Consider the following 19,325-nt stretch of genomic DNA (forward strand, 5'->3'; position numbering starts at 1 on the left):
CACAACATTGAGAAAAGGTTAATCTTTATTGAATTTATAAATTGTTCCATGAAATTTTTTGGGAGCAATGCATGAAAGAGTGGTGCTCAGATTTTGGAGTCGCGTGCAATCAACTGTTGACAGACACGAGAATCCCTTTTCCTATCCTAGCCAACAGAATTCTTTATGTGTACACCCTTACAAGGGCATGTCTTATTTTCAAACTCCACACATTTCTGGACAGTTTCAGTGCATCTTCTGGTTTGTAGGACCACATGATCAATTCACCTTCATCTGCCCCCCCTCCAAAGGTAACGAAAGGACAATATAGAGTTCAGGAGAGGGAGCGGGAAGACGAGCACCAGAAACTCTCCTTTGTTTAGCAAACAAGTCCTGGAGATTGTCCACCCCTGCTTTTTGTTTAAACTTTTAAAATCTAAATTAGTGGGTAGGAGAGGTTTTCACAAAACTACTCTACTTAAGCCATGTTTGTTTTCAAAATACTGTATGTAGGTGAGTGGCTAGTCAGAACGTTGCTAAAATGCAGCCATAGATAAAAGGCTCAGTGGATTAGATCGAAAGCTAGTTGTCTTCTTGTATTGGCCTGGGAAACAGTTCAAGAGAAGAAAGTGGTGAACATCACAGGTTTGTAGCATGATACTTTAGACTTTTATTTATTTTTTTGCTGTGATTTCTTTTCCTCCAGGGCAAGATGACTTGTAAGAGGTGGCTCGGAGGCTCCTGGTCATCCTTTCCCAAGCCAGCATTGTTCAGGTGTATCTGACCATAGCTCTCATCACTCAACCATCACAGCTGTTCTCTTTGGGGGGGGGGTAATAGGCATTAAACATATCTGGGGATGGCTAGATTGGGAAAAGCTGTAGTAGGCTACACTTGCATCTCAGAACAAAGGTAGACATTACAATCCACCATATTTATAAACTGGTAAACAAAAGTCCTCATGTTTGTCTTAGGAAGAGATGTTTGGGATATCTTATAGGAGTTGTATGAAGTATGCACACAGAACATTAAGAGGACTTCCAGGTTCAGCCCCTTGGAGTTATGAAACAAAAATCTTACTATGCTTGGATATAGGGTTGCCATATCTGAAGGTATCAGCTAAAGTCCCTGAGAAATAACATTTTTTTTCAGATTTCCAGGTGGTGAATGCTACTGGAATGTGACTTTTTTTTAAGGCTGGTCCTCCATTTCTACATGTTCCTGGCTGGTGTCAGGGCTCACCCATTTGGGGTGAAGGTGTGTTGTGGTAGTGCAATGCTGATGCATCAAAAAGACAAAGGAATGGTGAGGGTACTGGGAAGATAAATGGTGGGTCATGCCAGGGAATGGAGCATCATCATTGCAACTGGAGAGTCTTCCTTGATGCACACATCCCAGTGCGCTGACTGAAAATAAGTCACCAAGAGAGGGTAACTCATGTTTTTTGTTCTAGTGTATACATCTATATAAATGCAGTGCTGTGTGCTTTAAGAGGGGATATATTTCATCCTACCTTCTCCTTAACTGTCTGTGCAGACATGCATGGTTGTGAGAAGGGACTTGTCTCCAGAATCCTTGATTTAATGTACACCAACAAAGGCAGTGTATAGTACTAGAGTATGCTAAGTGCATGCCTTTTGCTAGTTTGCCACTGGGCCCATTTGCCCCCTGTTCCTGGAAAAACACCTGTGGATGCTCCTGGGGACACAGTCATGATGGTTTGTGAATGTGCATGACTGTTTGGGAGTAAATAGAACTGGTGCTAACAGTTTCTTCTTCAAAAGGAAGTGTTGTCGCAGAGCAGATTAATTCAACGTACATACTGTAGCGTAACACACTTCTATAATGTGTGTTCATGCGCTCATGATTCTCATGGTGAAAGGCTTTCTTTTAGCCACAGAAAGGTGTGTGCTTCCATCTTTGCTGTAGTTCTAGAAGAGGTAGCCCTGTTAACTATGCAAGCATATCAGGCAAAATCCAAAGAAACAAAATAATACAAAATCAAGAACATGTGGCACCTTAAAGACTAACCATTATATTTTAATGTAAGCTTTCGAAGCTGACAAAGTGGACATGTCCACAAAAGCTTACATTAAAATATAATGGTTCGTCTTTAAGGTGCCACGTGTTTTTGTCTTTTGTTTGGTTTTGTTCCTTTGGATTTTGCCTGACATGCTTTCATCTTTGAGATGTTGGGAACAATGGGAAAATTACATGAGTGCAATCATCACCATGTGGCTGCACTCCTTCTACTTAGAAGAGTAGGCTTACACTGGCTGAAATCCAGTACAGTAATTAGTTGCAATTAGTATTGGCCCATTGAATCAGTGGGGATTTGGTAAGTCAATACTTGTGTAAATCCCACTGATTCAACAGACTACTCCAAATGTGACTTACTACTGGCTTTCAGCCAATGTTTTGTATTCAATAACATGCAATATGAGCAGAAGCCCCAATTTTAAATGTCTTTTGTTTACATTGTGATGGAAAGCAAAACATCAAATCTATTATTGGTATAAACACTAGTTAGAATCTGCTACATACCTAAGAAAAAGGAAGGGTGAATAGTCTAACCATTTTCTCTTCAATCATGGACAATTTGACTACAGATACACTTGCTAGTTTTATTCAGTAGAATCACGCAATCGTAAGACTGCAGAACTTGAAGGGAACTCAAGAATCATCATACCCATTGCCAAAGCAAGAATTCCACAGTTCTAGCATCCATGGGAGGTGGCAATCTAAACTCTGTTTAAATATGTTCAATGAAATATGTTCACCCTCCTCCACAGCAGTCCTTTCCAATGTTGAACAATTCTTAGTGCCAAGATGTTCTCCCTAATGTTTAGAAAAAGTCTTATTCCTTTTAATTTTGAATCCATTACTTCTGGTCTCATCCGTTGGAGATGCAGAAAAGATTGTGCCATGTTCCACATGACAGCCATTCAGATATTTGAAAATAGCTATCATAGCCGCTCTCAGTCTTAGCTTCTCCGGACAATACACATCCAGTTCCCTCAGCTGTTCTCATAGGCTTATTCTGCAGACCTTTTAGTCATCCTGCTTGCTCTCCTCTGGACATGTTCCAGCTTGGAAATTTCTTTCTTAAATTGTGGTGCCCAGAAATGGCCACAGTATTCCAGACAGAGTGTCATGAAAACAGAGTAGAATGGTACTCTTACTTCCTTTTCTCCAGCCATTATACTTCTGTTGACACAACTGAGTATGGCATTTGCCTTTCAAGGGCTTTCAAGGTACGTGAGATATTTAAGAAGCAGTTTTACCAGTTCCACTCCCCCAGTCAGTTTCTGTGGCCGAGTAGAATGGTAGTCCTTCACTCTATCCAGTATACCACGCTACGATTACCGTATAGGTAAAGGTAAAGGTTCACCTTGACAATTTTTGTCCTGTTGTGTTTGACTCTAGGGGGTGGTGCTCATCCCCATTTCCAAGACACAGAGCCAGCGTTTTGTCCAAAGACAATCTTCCGTGTTCACATGGCCAGTGCGACTTAGACACGGAACGCTGTTACCTTCCCACCGAGGTGGTCCCTATTTATCTACTTGCATTTGCATGCTTTCGAACCGCTAGGTTGGCGGGAGCTAGGACAAGCGACGGGCACTCACTCCGTTGCATGGATTCGATCTTATGACTGCTGGTCTTCTGACCCTGCAGCACAGGCTTCTGTGGTTTAGACCGCAGTGCCACCACGTCCCTTTTAGACCTATGTAAATAGGACCATAAAAAATATAACCATATGCCGGTAAACATTTTATCTGTAACATTTATTCACACCTTTTATATATAGTTTCCAATAGTCTTCATCCATGAAGCTCCTTGATCCAAGATTGCTTATATGGAAGAATTCCACAAACATTAGTGCTTCTAGTCCATTAATGACATGCTACACAAAGGCAAGAGGTTTTTCAGAATTTTCTAGCCATCTATCATGCACCTAGGCATGCAACTGAGTGTGTGAAGTGGTATGTATATCAGTAATCATTCTGATATGTGACAACATATCAGAATGATCGCTTGCATCAGTTATGAAATCTTGGCATCATGCTGGACAAACCCAACAGTATTCCGGCTAAAATGGTTTTATGGAATAAGAATACATTGAGTAATATTTTCATGCTAGTTTCTGGATGATTTGTATGTTGGAAAGGACATAGTGTCTCTTTATATATAGAAACAGAAATAATTAATATAAAAATTAAAATAAAAACAGAAACATCACCAGCAGCTACAACAGGCATTGAACACACAATGATACTACCAAGTTCTTTTACCATAGTCTGTAATTTTTAAAATATTGTTCACAAATAAGTTGAGATCTCCAAATAATTATAACAATCCCACTTAAGGATAAATATTTAATGGCCAAAATCTTGTTGCTTAGCATAGTAAATCACACTAGAATGAGCCAATTGAATCAATGGGCATTTGCTGTAAGTTAAATTGAATTCAATTGATTCACATAGGCCAGCTGTACTTGAAATTTATTTAGCATAGTAAATCACAGTTAGAGTAGACCCACTTGAATCAGTGGAATTTACAAAGAAGTGAACTCACTAAATTCCCATTGACTCAATTGAACTATACTAGTGTCATTTACAAGGGACGTGGTGGCGCTGTGGGCTAAACCACAGAAGCCTGTGCTGCACAGTCAGAAGACCAGCAGTTGTAAGATCGGATCCACGTGACGGAGTGAGCTCCCGCCGCTTGTCCCAGCTCCCGCCAACCTAGCAGTTCGAAAGCATGCAAATGCGAGTAGATAAATAGGGACCACTTTGGTGGGAAGGTAAAATGGCGTTCCCTAGTCACGTTGGCCACGTGGCAATAGAAACTGTCTTCAGACAAGCGCTGGCTCTACGGCTTGAAAACGTGATGAGCACTGCCCCCTAGAGTCAGACACGGCTGGACTAAAAATGTCAAGGGGAACCTTTACCTTTACCTAGTGTCATTTACTACACTGAATAACATGATTTTGGCCAATAAATATTAACACAATAACCAGATTATTATTTTTATAAGCCAGGTATGAAAATGGATCAAACTGGGCAAAAGACTGAACAACCTTGCAGAAGGACAGTTTTGGATTATCCAAAAATTCATATCATCCTACAGCCCTTCACAGTGGTGCAAGCTGAGCAGGTGTATTACTTTGCCAGTTTAAAATGTTTCTGGTTTTGTACTTTTGTGAAGTTGCACCAAGTTCATGGTTACAGGAAGTCAGACTTTTGTCGGCTCAACTAATTATATGAGTGGTAGAAGGAGTTTTTGTAGGTTAGAACATGAATGCTGAATTCCTCTGGTAGCACATAGGGTGTGAAAATGTTATCTTCCTCTCTGATTAAACAATGCATTACCCACTTGATAAAAATTCATCTACGACTGTGCCTGACTAGTGGGCTCCAGTTAATACTGTATATTCTATCTTCCTTTTAGCTACTTTGGAGTCATGAACACTGACACTACAGCTCAGAACTCTGAGCACAGCAGTAACACATTGAGCTCTGCTTCACCACCTTCATCTTACTATGTACCCCTCAAATTAGATGAGTATGAAACATCAGGCTTCAGCATCAAGAAGTTCCTCAAGAAAGCCAAAGAGAGTTGCAAATGTGACCACCAAAGTATTATTCACTTCTTCATCAAGCTGTTCCCTGTATTGGAGTGGCTTCCTCGTTACAGTATCAAAGACAAACTGCTTGGAGACGTCATCTCAGGCATACTGGTTGGAATAGTTGCCATCCCACAGTCGATCTCTTATGCCCTCCTAGCCAGCCAGGATCCTATCTATGGGCTCTACACCAACTTCTTCTGTCCTATTATCTACTTTGCCATGGCCACCTCACACCATAATTGTGTGGGGTCTTTTGGTGTCCTTTGCCTGATGATCGGGGAATCGGTAAACCGGCAACTGAGGTTAGCGGGATATGAGTCAGACACTGGTGCTGACTTAGCTTTGAATGTCACATTAAATGGGACACTGGCCTGTGACAAAAGTTGCTATGCAATCACAGTGGCAACTACTTTGACATTTTTGGTTGGGCTTTACCAGGTAAGATCACTCGATAGGAACAAATCTGAACACAGATGTGCTCTCAGTGTTCACGACACTTCTCTTTTCTGTATCAGAGCCAAAGGGGATGCTGCAACCCAACTTTCACTGCAGCCAGACACCTACTGGGGTAATCAGAGTGCCTTGCCTGGCTCAGCTACTTATTTCTCTTCTCATTGTTGATTATCTGCGTTCTAAATAGGCCAAAGCTGTACTGACATTAGTCTGAATCCCCTTGGTAGGCCTCTGCAGAGTAGATCCACCAGATCAACAAGATTTATATAAGTGTTGATTTACCTCTCAGTAATGGATCTACTCTTGTTGAGATTAGCACCAGCATCCTTTAAGAATTCTTAAGACATTTAGGGCAGGCAAATCATGATTAAGTGAAATATTAGACAGAAGACAGAACTTTCATATCAATGTCGATTACCTCAAGCTCAGTGCTCATTAAGAAGATTCAAATGTTGAGCAATAAAGTGTGAACCAGCCAGTAACCTACAGCAACTATTGAGATCAAAGTGACTGGAATATATTCACAAAGATTACTTGCTATATCTTGTTAAAATGGTCAGTGTGGATGTCCTCTTGAGAATGCCTGTGGGAACAAAACAAAAAATTATATGAATCTGCCTTGGGAAAGATGAGTGGTGACTGGCCATTCCTTCTAGCTTAAGAATATACAAAATTGTCTGATAGTGTGTCAGGCTGCTGATATGTCTAGTGCATTCTGGAGAACATAAAAATAGCCATGTTAGATGATATCAACAGCCTAACATGTCCTTCGTTCTATTTCCCACACTGTCTAACCATAGACCTATGGGAAGCAGAAAACAGGACATAACATACAACAGTACTTTCTCAAATTGTCAACACTGACTTGTAATGGCTCAGATAGTTTTCTCCTGGTGAAACAGAAGACAAAGAACTAAGGTAATCACTTAAGTATCACTTGAAAGGAGAACATCATTGCCACCCCAAAAAGGGGGTTGGGCTGAGGAGACTAAGTTGCATGAAACTACATAAATGCAAAATTACAAATATATTTTGTAATTTGAACAAAATTACAAAGCTCCTTACTGAAGTAGGAAAGACAATAATAGGATGACCAATGTATATACTAAGTAGTATGTGGTCTATACACTTCCTGTTGATAGGAAATTTCAGGATTCCTAGCCTCCCTATTTATGGTTCTTTCTCTTTAAAGCAAACTTGGACTGGGCAGCCCTTAAATGAAGGACACCTTCAAAAGGAGGATTGGACTTGCAATAATGGGCATGTCCTCTGTAAAAGCAGACTAGTAGTGTAGGTCCCCTAAGACTAGCCTGGAGAGATGTGAGAATGTTGAACAGTTAGGCCTGGGACATGTTGGCATCAAAAGTGTATTCTTACGAGTTCAGGCCACTTTGAAATTTTGTTTTCATGTATTTTTTAATCAAAGTGCTTCAAATATACAGTAAGTAGTGCTCCTTGTTCATTGTGTCTTTAGAGGTAATGAGTCATAACACAACCTGCTTTTCCTTTCAGATACTTCTGGCAGTCCTGCAGCTAGGCTTCATTTCTGTTTATCTCTCTGAACCCCTCTTGAGTGGCTTTGTGACTGGTTCCTCTCTTACCATCATCACTTCCCAAATGAATCTCCTATTGGGGGTTAAAATACCACGTCACGACGGAATAGGCTCTCTTGTCTTAACATGGGTTGACATCTTCAGATACATTGGCAAGACCAACATCTGTGACCTAGTCACCAGTTTGGTTGCTTTGGCCGTCATTGTGCCAGTCAAAGAGATCAACAACTACTTCAAGGACAAAATGAAGGCCCCTTTTCCTATAGAGCTCCTGGTGGTCATTGCTGCTACTCTGCTATCCCATTTCTTAAACTTCAATAGCAGATACAACTCCAAAATCTGTGGCAGCATTCCCACTGGTTTCAAACAGCCTGCTGTTCCAGATCTGACCCTTGTGTCGAATTTGGCCCTGGATGCCATCCCTATTGCCATCATAGGTTTTGCAATGACTGTCTCCCTGGCAGAAATATTTGGCAAGAAGCACGGCTACCCCGTCCGGGCAAACCAAGAGATGATCGCCATTGGCATGGGCAATCTGATTCCATCTTTCTTTTACTGCTTTACTACTTCTGCCGCTTTGACCAAGACCTTGCTGAAGGAATCCACAGGATGTTTTACCCAGCTATCAGGCTTGATCTCTTCAGTGGTTTTACTCCTGGTGTTGCTGTGGATTGCTCCTCTCTTCTATTCTTTGCAAACTTCCATCTTGGGGGTGGTTACTGTTGTGAATCTGAGGGGAGGCTTGCGTAAATTCGCTGACATTCCCAAGATGTGGCGGATCAGCAAAATAGACACGGTGATTTGGTGGGTCACCATGTTGTCATCCTCACTGATCTCTACAGAGCTGGGGCTGCTGATAGGGGTCTGCTTTTCCCTTCTCTGCATCATCTTCCGTACCCAGAGACCCCGAGCTACCCTTTTAGGTAAAGTGAACGACTGTGAAATCTATGAGGACCAGTTCACTTACAAAAGAATCAACTGTGTTGCGAACATCAAGATCTTCCGCTTTGATACCTCCCTTTACTACGCAAACAAGGACTACTTCAAAAGTTCACTTTTCCAGAAAACAGGAGTCAATCCTTCTCTGGTGGCTGCTTTGCAACAAAAAGCTGAAGCAAATGCAAATCTGGCCAAGAATGAAAGCTGCTTTTCTTCCAAACTGAATTGTCTAAAGATCACCAAGAGAGGAGCCATAAAGCCTTCAACAGATATACCTGCACCAGCCATAGACATGCATACCTTAATAATTGACTGTGGTGCCATGCAGTTTATAGACAGCGTGGGCCTTAGTGTCCTGAAGGAAATGCGTCAGGATTATAAGAAGATTGGTGTCCAGGTCTTGCTGGCTAATTGTAACCCATCCATCCGGCATCTACTCCAGGCAGGTGGTTGGTTGACTGGAATGGAAGATACAGAATTGCTCTCCTTCCACAGTATACACACTGCAGTGCAATTTGCAGAGAAACAGGATCAACGCCAACAGCTACTCCAAAAAGTAACAGATGACACTTCCCTAAGCCCAGAACCCCAGGACGCCTTAGTAGATTCAAGTCTGGAGGGACCACTGTAGGCATGAGCATAGCAAGATGTGTTGTATAATAACCAGAAATGTGTCATATATTTTAGGCTATGAATAATAATACTGATAATACAATAATAATATTCTACTTTGATAGGCCAAGATAGAGGCCTTTGGATTCAGAAGGATTATTATGGTCTAGAATATGGATAATTATGGCATTAATATGTAGCATTTTCCTGGATTTGCGAGTGCTCAGACCTGTTAATAATAGGACATTTTGGAGGTCACTCATTCATGAGGTCATCATAGGTCAAAGAGGATAGCACAGAACAAGAACAACACCTTTGGTATGGCGATAAAGAGGTGGGAAAAGCTTTGCTTGCTTACTTTTTAAAACGTCAGCCTGCTTTTAAATACGTAGGCACAGACCCAAGAAAGAAAAGTGTCAACCTTCAACGTAGGATCTTGATTAATTATGTTTCTCACTCACAAGGGAGGCAGCATTGTATCATCACAATAATCTATTAGGCTGAGAGACAGTGGCTTGTGTAGTGCTAATGAGGAAGGCTGGAACACTCAAGCAGCAGGATGAGACCAGGATCTGTTGATAAGAGTGAGTGCTGACATGGCAGGATGGCTTCAGATTCTGTGTCAGAGATACTCTTTTTGAATGCTGCCCTTCAGGTTTTTACATGGTAGAGCATTCAAAAAGGACATCTCTCACCCTAAGTAGGAAAGAGATTTTAGCCCATCCCTTTTGCCAGTTGTGTGGATGCCTTGTTTTCAGGGAAGTGTTATTATCAGGGAGCATTCAGATATGTCATCTTCCCTCATCTGTCTCAAGTGAGACAGTCCATTCCTAATATTGCCTGTTTAGGTCGCACCTCCTTGCAAAAATTAAGTAGGAATTGGAAGCTAAATTTCCCAACTGAACTGCAACATTTTGCTCACCATGCCCCACTGAAGCTATTTTTGTTGTTATGTGCCATCAAGTTGCCTTCAACTTATGGCAAATTTATGAATGAGATGCAGTATCTCCAAAATGTTCTGTCTTCAACAGCCCTGCTCACGTCTTCTACACTCAAGCCTGTGGCTTCCTTTAGGAAGTCAATCCATCTCATATTTAGTCTTCCTCTTTTCCTGCTGCCTTCAACCTTTCCCAGCATTATTGTCTTTTCCAGAGAATTCTGTCCTCTCATGGTGTGCCCAAAGTAGGACAGGTCCAGTTTCAACATTTATGCCTCCAGAGACGGTTCAGGCTTGATTTGCTCTAGGACCTACTTGTCTGTGTTTCTGGCAGTCTAGGGTATCTGCAAAATTTTCCTCCAGCACCAAATTTTAAATAAGTTGATTTTTTTTCTTGTCAGCTTTATTTTCTGTCCAGCTTTCACACCAGTACATGACAATCAGAAATATGAGACAGTGGGTGATCTTGGTCTTCGTAGCCAATGACAAATCCTTACACTTGATTATTTTTCTCGTTCCTTCATTGCTGCTCTTCCGACTTTCAGCCTTCTTCTGATTTCTTGGCTGCAGTCTCCATTTGAATTGATGATTGAACCAAGGTATACAAAATCTCTATTTTAATGTCCTCCTTGTCAATGTTAAAATTCTGTAGTTCTTCTGTAGTCATGATTTTTTTTATTTCTTAATGTTCAACTGCAGTCCTGGTTTGGCACTTTCTTCTTTCATTTTCACTAAAAGTCATTTCAAGTCATTGCTGCTTCTTGCCAGTAAGATGGTGTCATCTGCATATTTTCAAGTACTGATGTTTCTTCCACTAATTTTCACTTCTCCTTTCTTCAATATTCCATAATAATATCTCTAGTTTCTATCCATAACTCTTGTGGTTAACAACAATTGAATTTAGTAATGCAAACCTGTTTCTTAAATTTAAATTCATTAGAAATGTTGTTCGAATTATATTTTGGCACTACTGTTCTCTTAGTGTTCTTTTTCAGCTTTACTCTAATGTTGGCTATTGACAGTTCATGATTAGAACCACAATCTGCTCCTGGTCTTATTCTGGCAGAGAGAACACAGCTCCTCCATCTGCTGCTTCTAATTGCATAGTTTATTTGGTTTCTATCCACGTGTACAGTCATCTCTTTGGTTGTTTGAAGCATGTATTTGAATAGCTGTGCACTTACGACATTTCAAAATTTCCCACCTTATTTGTGGAAAGAGAAATTGGGGTGGAAATTGTCCAGGGAAAGGGGAAATTCACCAACAGTTTCTCAGAGTTGGGGCTCAAGAAGAGCTGTAGCTGGTAGCACATCTTTGTCCTTTATTTCTCCCAAAGGACTTGCTGGCAATATGTTTTCCATTTATGCTTCCTCCAGGTGCTGTCTATCTAGAATATTGTGATGGTGGTGATGTGCATGCATGCACGTACACGCACACAGAGAGACATACTAGAACAAATTTCACAGAAGGAGCCTTCTGATTCTAGAGAGTAATGAAAGGAACATTTTGAGAATGTTTCTGAGAAAAAAATGCAGTCTAAATGCTGGCTCAGCCATTGTAATTCTTCAGGGCATAGCACCTCCTTCTGGGCTTTCCAAATCCTATGTTTTTGAGGGATCCCTGCAGAGATCTTTTGCCTCTACTGAGGATGCTGGTCCTACAGCTTCTTCCTTATAATCCCACGATACGCATAAGGAAGGGCTGTATCATTTCCAGCTCCAAGAACAAGCTGAAGTTGGCACTGCATCAATTTCCTCCTCTGTCTATTTGACAATGAGTGATTCACATGTCCCCACTTTGAAAAAAGCTATGACTCAGAAGTGTTCCTCATGGGCCTTAGCTCAGCAGGTATGACAGCAGACAAGCCAAATCTATGGGAAAGCAAACAATCTTTGATATTGATAGCTCTATCCAATACATTTTGTTCTTCTGTACTATTAGGATTTTTTTTCTAATAATAGATGTGTTCCTTTTTTTTAAAGAAAACTGACAGTCCATAAACACCAGAGAACCTTTTTCTTAGTAAGGCTTAACACTATGCCCTCAATGGTGATGGAAGAGTACTTCCAAGACATACCTTATGACCAACAATTATGTCTATGCGATATTGAGGTTGAAGAGACAGCAGCCCATACCTGTCTGTACTGCAATTTCTACAAGGGTTCAGTTCAAGGCACCCAATTCCAACAATGTCATCGAAGCTACCAACGTGAAATTGAACTCCGGGAGGCAATGGAAGACAGGAGGGCCTGGCGTGTTCTGGTCCATGGGATCACGAAGAGTCAGACACGACTTAGCGACTAAACAACAACAACAAATTCCAGCATGTTTCCTGATATATCCAATGTAGACCTTCGGGAAATATGTTTAAATGGGAACATCCCTTTCTTTTTGTTGTTGTAAATCTTGAAAACTTTTAAAATATTGATATAATATCTAATTGATATTAGACCCAAGATGCTTGAAGAAATACAGTCTATGGATTGATTGGTTATGCCACACCTGTTTTGCTTCGCTCTGCGTGTTTTGTGATTCATAAATCAATATATGTTTGTGACAGAATTTCTACTCCTATGATGTAGGCCCTTAGGAACTGGCCTAATGTCACTCTGTCAGTTTCATTGCTCTGTGGAACCTGACCCTAAACCTTGCATTTCCCAAAGCCCAGTCTACTATAACCATATTTTATTTACATCCAATGAATGCATTTCAGAATGACATTTGTAGTGCATTTCGGTTTCTTAGGCCCTAACTATCTGTCTTATGTCTTAATATCTCAGGTTTGTGGGGATTTCTTCTTTTTTTTGTTGTAAGTTTAACAGATGTCAATATATTTAAGTAAAACAGATTTCAGTGCCTAGGGACACCAGCTTTGGTAAAACCAAAATTATTCTTGAGTTTGTTGAACTAAAGTTTAGCATCTCAGATGGTTTGGATGAACGTGTATTTGAGATGAAAAATATTCTGCAAAGTAGAGAAAAGTGTTGTCTGAAATAATTTTCTAACAGTATTTCTTTTCTTTCTCTTGCATTTTGGTCTTTTAAAAACTTTTTGTAATCTTTGCTTCACATGTGTTTCACATATTTCTGCAGGTTTCTGAAGTCCACAAAGTGTATACCACAAAGTGTATACTTATAGAGAAATATCTGGTTTTAGCATTATGTATTCTTATCAATTTTACAAATAATAAACAAGTGCCATCAAGTTGATGCCAACTTATGGTGCCTGTTTTGGGGTTTTTCTTACTATAGACTACAGAAGGGTTTTACTTGGAGTGCTGTGGGACAAAGACAGCACAGCCTAGCTCCTCTCTTGGGAGGGATAGCAAAGAATCAAGCTACCAACCACACCCAACCCATGCAGCTATCCAGCATGCAATGTTTCCAAATAAGAAAGAATATTTTGAGACAACAAACCTATAAAATCCTCAAGGGACTGCGTGAACCAATTTGGCACTGTTCCAGAAGGCCAGGGGTGGTGTGGGGGGTTGGGTGGACCAAACTTTTATTATTAAGTTCCTTGGAATCTCATGGCACAGTGGTTAAATTGCAGGACTGCAGCCAAGACTCTAGTCATGACCTGAGTACGATGGTGACAGATTCAGGTAACAGGCTAAAGGCTGACTCATCTTTTTACCCTTCCAAGATTGGTAAATTGAGTACCAGCTTGCTGAGGGAGGGGGGCAATATGTAGCCTGCCTAGTTATGTTGCAAACCACCCAGAGGGTGCTTTAGCACTATGGAGTGGTATATAAGCGGCACACTGCTTCATTGTTAATCCTGTTGCCATCCAATAGCTTTATCTCCTGCAACCTCCCAGTCCTGTCTAATGCTAATAGTAATGAGTCACAAGAGAAACATCAATGCTAAATAGCCAAGTTATGTTAAACACTAATTAAATTGCCCACTTTTATTAGCAAATGTCACCACTTAATTGACAACTTAATTGATGATTGCATGTCTGTGCTATCTCCGGCCTTTGGATGAGGTCAGAGTGGGAATTCCATGGTCCCAATGTCAGTTTTGTGGTCCATCAAACTCCCTGGAGTCTTCATGTTAGAAGTCTTCATAGACTATGAAGACCCTGGAGTCTTCATAGCTGTGCACAACTGACCTTCCAAAATTCTCCACCTTATTTGTGGGTACAGATTTATTTATTTTTTTTATTTTTTTTGGCAGGGGGACATTTCACCAGATTTCTTGAGGGGAAGGAGAAATTATGCTGCAGTTTCCATAGAAGAGGATGTCAATAGGAGGTGTGGGTTTAGTACAGTTTTGGGCTTGCTCCTCCCTCAAGGATTTTTGGAGGCAAAAACTTTCTCTGTTCTAAAAGATTAAGAAAAAAAAGTCATGGAATGTTTAGTTTTCAAATGTCTTTTTAGAAATTCTGTCTCAAGTGTTTGTCCTTCTTCAAAATTCTGGATCTTTCCCAGACTCCCAAATGAATCGCTGTCCCCACCCTCCCCTGAAGACATTTATAATACTGCACCTTCTTTGCTAAGTCCTGTAGCAGGCCTGAGGAAAAGTAAGGGTACGAGGGGGGGGGGAAGAGGCTAGAACCATGTCATAATGTCTCTTTCAGTTTCTCCATACTGTGACTCCCTTCCAAAACAGATTTTAATTTTATGAACTCATTCACAGGCCCTTTAGAAGTTCTTTTGGTTATCTATTTGAAATCACTGTAATATGACAAGATAGCCAAGCATGTTGTGTTTATTTCCCCTTCTCCACTTTTCTGATGCATTTCTCTTTGTCACTCTTGAGTTTCCTTGACTGCCCACACATCCAAATCTGAAAAAAAAAAAAAAAAAACACTGTGGGAGGCAGTGTTACCTGGTGATGTCATCCCTTCAACGTCTGAGAAGTTGGGGAGGCTTCTGGCTGTGTCTGCGCGGACTGTGCAGCAAAAGACAAGAAGACTGTGCAGCCACCTCATGAGTAAGATAAGCACAAGGATTCCATGTTTCATCCATGAGAATTTCTCCAAAAAGTTCTCCATCTCTGAAATTGTTTTTGAAAGCACTAGCCAGCTCTACAACACACACAAGCACCCTGAGCCCTGGAACTAGAGTAGTTGGCCTGCTCACAAAATGCCCCTTTGCAGTCTTAAAAACAGAGTATGTCTTCCCTCTTCTCTCTTCATTTAGCGAGTGAATGAGGCTGTGAATATAGGCATGTTTTTAGTGGACCATTTGGTCCCTGCTCATGGGAAGTGGCAGAGGGGGGTGAGCTATAGGGGCTTAACATTTGCTTGTGGGCACAGAAATATGTACAGGGTATCTCCAGTCCCAAGTATGGTTTCGTATTCAGCTCACTTGCCGCAACCCAGATTGGGTACCTGAAATGTTTAGTTAAAATTCCTGGAAAGCTTCTTATCTCTCTCTCCCCATTTGCAGGTTTTGAGGCTCCCTCAGGCTCCCTTTTGCCCTGGAGAAAGCCTTTGAGAGCCCTAGGACGGGGAGAGGGAGGTGACTTTAGTAATAAAAATTTGCTACTGGACTGTCACCTCCAGAATTGGGACTTCTGTCTATGTTCAGATGGCATTTTTTACTCTCTCCCCACTGCTGTTAAAGGTTCTCAAAATGTCAGATGCAAGGGAGGGGTATCAGGAGACAGGTATTTAGTGGTCTCTTGTGCTCCCAGAGGCATCTGGTGGGGCTCCTGTGAGATACAGGAAGCTGGACTAGATGGGCCCTTGTGGCCTGATCCAGCAGGCATCTTCTTGTGCTCTTATGTTCTCCCCCTCTGGACCTGAAGGGGAGATAGAAAACTTTCCATGAGTTTAAACTGAATGTTTCTAGCACCTGATCTGGGATAGGCTGGAGCAAAGTTACACATCAAGATTTTGCCTATTGTTGTGCAGCGCTGTCCTCACAACTTTGCTGTGTGCAATGTTGTGTGATTGTTATTACAAACATGGTGTGCCTTCTGTGGCCATTTGAAGAATCTTCTCTTCAGCAGCTGGGGAGGCCCTCCACGAACTCCCCCCCACACCCTTTTTTCTCCTCCTCCTCCTCCTCAGAACAGTCTTCCTCAGATCAGGCATGTGGGATGAGGCCGCAGAAGGTTAGCACTCACTGGATATTTGGTCCGAGGACACAACTTAGAAAAGGACTAGAGATTCATGTTCAAGTCTGGTTCTTTTAGAAACCAGTAGTCACACTCTTCCATTGTCCTCATATCCTCTGCTATCCCGTCATAAAATTATATATGAACTCTGCTTTGGGGCTTGGAGGAATCATAGTCATTGGCCGCTATTGTGACTCCTTGTCTCCAAGCTGATATATCATTTGGGGCAACTGAGTTCATTCCACATGTGCCTTACCTGCTGTACAGTTTCACACCACTCAGCCCAGGAGCAGGTGGGAGGAGAAGGTCCCCCCCAACACACATTTGGCATAATACGTGATTGTATGTTGTTATGGATGAGTGATATACTTAGAAAGAACGCAACGTGTTTTAAATTGCTTACTATTTCTGACCTATTGATTGCAAAGGCTAAATCATTTTCCTTTTCATCTCTCTCTCTTTTTTTCCTCATGTCTGCTTTCTGCAAAAGAGGTTCTCAGAGATTGATTTAGAACAGAAGATGCAGTATACGTGGGCATTGTAGGGTAGTAGGTTGTAGTGCAAGATCTAGTGCCCCCTATCCCTGCAGGGCAGGCTTTCCCATAGGGTTTTGTTCGGCTTTCCTCTGCAGGTTTTTGTGCCACTTTAACTGGCCCTGTGAATTCTCCTGTCTGCTCTGTTGACTTTTGGGGGGAACTGCTATGTACAGATAGATGCCAAGTGGCTTGCAGCAGAGGTGCCAAAAAAGCACATCAGATCCCAGCCGGACAGACTCTTTTGAAACAGGTTGGCTGAGTCGTGGTAGCCCAGGCCTCACCCAAGGAACTTCACGGCTACATCAACATTTCACATTTTTCTAATGCTGAAGTGAATGCAGGTTGGGCTTAGGAAGTCACCTCTAAAACTACCAGAGGGCTCTGGAGGAACCACATTTTCTTAGAGGGCAGCTATGTCCTCTAGCCTTTTGCTGAATCCAGGGTCTCTGACAGATGGTGATTTGTCCTCTGCTTAATACTGCCAGCAGATGAAACATGGCCACCCCCTCCCCTGGGACAGTCTGTTCCATGGCTGGACAGTTGCCTCTTAGAAAGGTCCTCTAACACCCATTGGGTCATTTCCTGCCTTTTGGAGCCACAGAGAAGAGGTGTGCTTCATTTTCTGTACAGCCGGCTTTCAAATGTTTGAAGAGAACTACAGTAAATCAGTCAAAAGAAAACAGAAATGGCAGGAAAATTACATTTTCTTGACCACCAGAGGGCGAGAACAGGATACAAAAACTGCCAGGTCTTGCACAAGTAATGGAACTGTAGTATTGCATGGGTGGAAAAGTCTCGCCTGAAGTGACCAGACTTCCTTGCAAGAACAGCAGTCTCCAGGTTTCTGAAGCCAGATGAAAACAATTGTTTTGCCTTCTGCAGAACATAGTTCTAAATAAATATGACTGGAAGAATGCTGCATTTTGAGTGTTATAATACTGTCAGAACAAGTACCTCTAGGAAAAAATTACGTGGCAACAGCAGAACAGCACAAGTGATAAAATACCATCAGTTCAAGGAACTAATTTCCATCAAAGGGCAAGGGAAATGATTAAATCTGACTGTTATGACAAAAAACACCCTCTGATTAACTGATTTATCACAGAAAGAATGTGATCACAGGCTAACTTTTGATTTGTTGAGAAAATATCCATTTAGAGGTACCTTCACAGCCATCATCTGTATCAGGCTTCACATGTCAAATGCATAGGGCCAGGCAAAGATTGTGAAATGTGAGGAAATCTATGGAAAATTTTTGTCAAGTCACCTTGCACAAAAAAAGTTTTTGTTGCTTTTTTTTCTCTCTCAAGAACCTACCTGTTATACAAATATAGAGAGTAAGCGCTCTGGAACATTTTATTTTAATTAGTAATTGATTGAAAGAATAAAAGTCAAGGGATTTAGCATACTGTGAATTCTCTTCCTCCTCCTCCTTTTCTTCTTCCTCCCCCCCTTTCTTCTTTCAGACCTCCAAATTTGCCAGCTGATAAAGTTACAGGCCATATTGGGGAGGAGTATCTAGGAATTATACTTTTAAGAAGGTAAATTTTCCAAGCTTGGTTACAAGTGTACAGAAGTGTCTTTGTTTTCTGCTGGGGAAGCATAGAAGGACATGATGTCGACACCAAAGCTTTGATTCGCATGTCAAGGGAAACCTTGTCACTACTGGGATCCTGCAAATTATGGTGGGTGGGGGGATGGGAGTCATCCAAAGGGCTATTACTGTATTTTGGATGTCGCACGGCACTAAGCTGCCAGCATGCACTCTTTATCACCATTTTGGCCTGCCCAACGTCTGAATGGCTGAGCTGTATTCCAGCTGTCTGTGATGCTCTCTCTGGCAAACCCACTGCTTGTGGCAATCCTGATTACTAGTTTAAACATGGCTGACATTAGGTATGCTGCCCCATACTCTTCTCAAGGTCGTGCCTTCATCAGGGGTTTTGCTAGATTCAACTTCTTCTGGTATCACTGGTATGCAAGGTCTACCACATCTCGCCTTTTAGGAACTCCTTCTATTTAATTCTGTTACTATTGGTCAATATGGTAATACTGTATTGACCAGGCGGTAGTTATGGATAAGATAAATGACAAAGCTATATGGTTACTGTTACTCTTTATTTATTAATATAATACTACCAATCTACCTCTTCACCACGTAACTGCTGGAATGCTCAGTAGTTTAGGTATCTGGCTGCAGAGCAGTTCAGAGTTCAGTTCCCCACTGTGCCTCCTTGATGGGCCTAAACTAATGATCCATAGGAAGTCTTCCAGCTCTACAGTTTTAAGGTTCTTAGGTTATTATTATAAACATAATTTTCCCTCATGGAGTTACTCTCTTTCCTTCTCACAGACTTGCATACAAAATCTCTGTCTTCTTCAAAATCCCAAACCCACTCTGATTCCCTTCATCATTGTTGGTCCCCAATGGAATGTGTCTCTCAAGCTTGCACATATCACCTCATTCCAACAGCGCCCTTCTCACTCAAGCAGTCACCATCCATGGGCAAATATAATCTCCAAATACACTCCCCACCCGGCAACCCACACCTATCAAGCACTCTCCATACCTAACTGATCACACTTAACACAGCAATATAAAAACACAAACTACTTTGC

General features: G+C 41.5%; 1 pseudogene across 1 annotated transcript; it reads left to right on the forward strand.

The window, feature by feature from the left end:
- The first annotated feature begins 578 nt into the window (after nt 1-578).
- Nucleotides 579-15,769, forward strand: LOC110072305 (sulfate transporter pseudogene; annotated as a pseudogene). Its single transcript, XR_013540953.1, has 3 exons — nt 579-624; nt 5,431-6,094; nt 7,574-15,769. The product of XR_013540953.1 is annotated as a sulfate transporter pseudogene (transcript).
- The last annotated feature ends 3,556 nt before the right edge of the window (nt 15,770-19,325 follow it).

The sequence above is a fragment of the Pogona vitticeps genome, chromosome 2 (genome assembly GCF_051106095.1).
Source record: "Pogona vitticeps strain Pit_001003342236 chromosome 2, PviZW2.1, whole genome shotgun sequence".
Taxonomy (NCBI): Eukaryota; Metazoa; Chordata; class Lepidosauria; order Squamata; family Agamidae; genus Pogona; species Pogona vitticeps.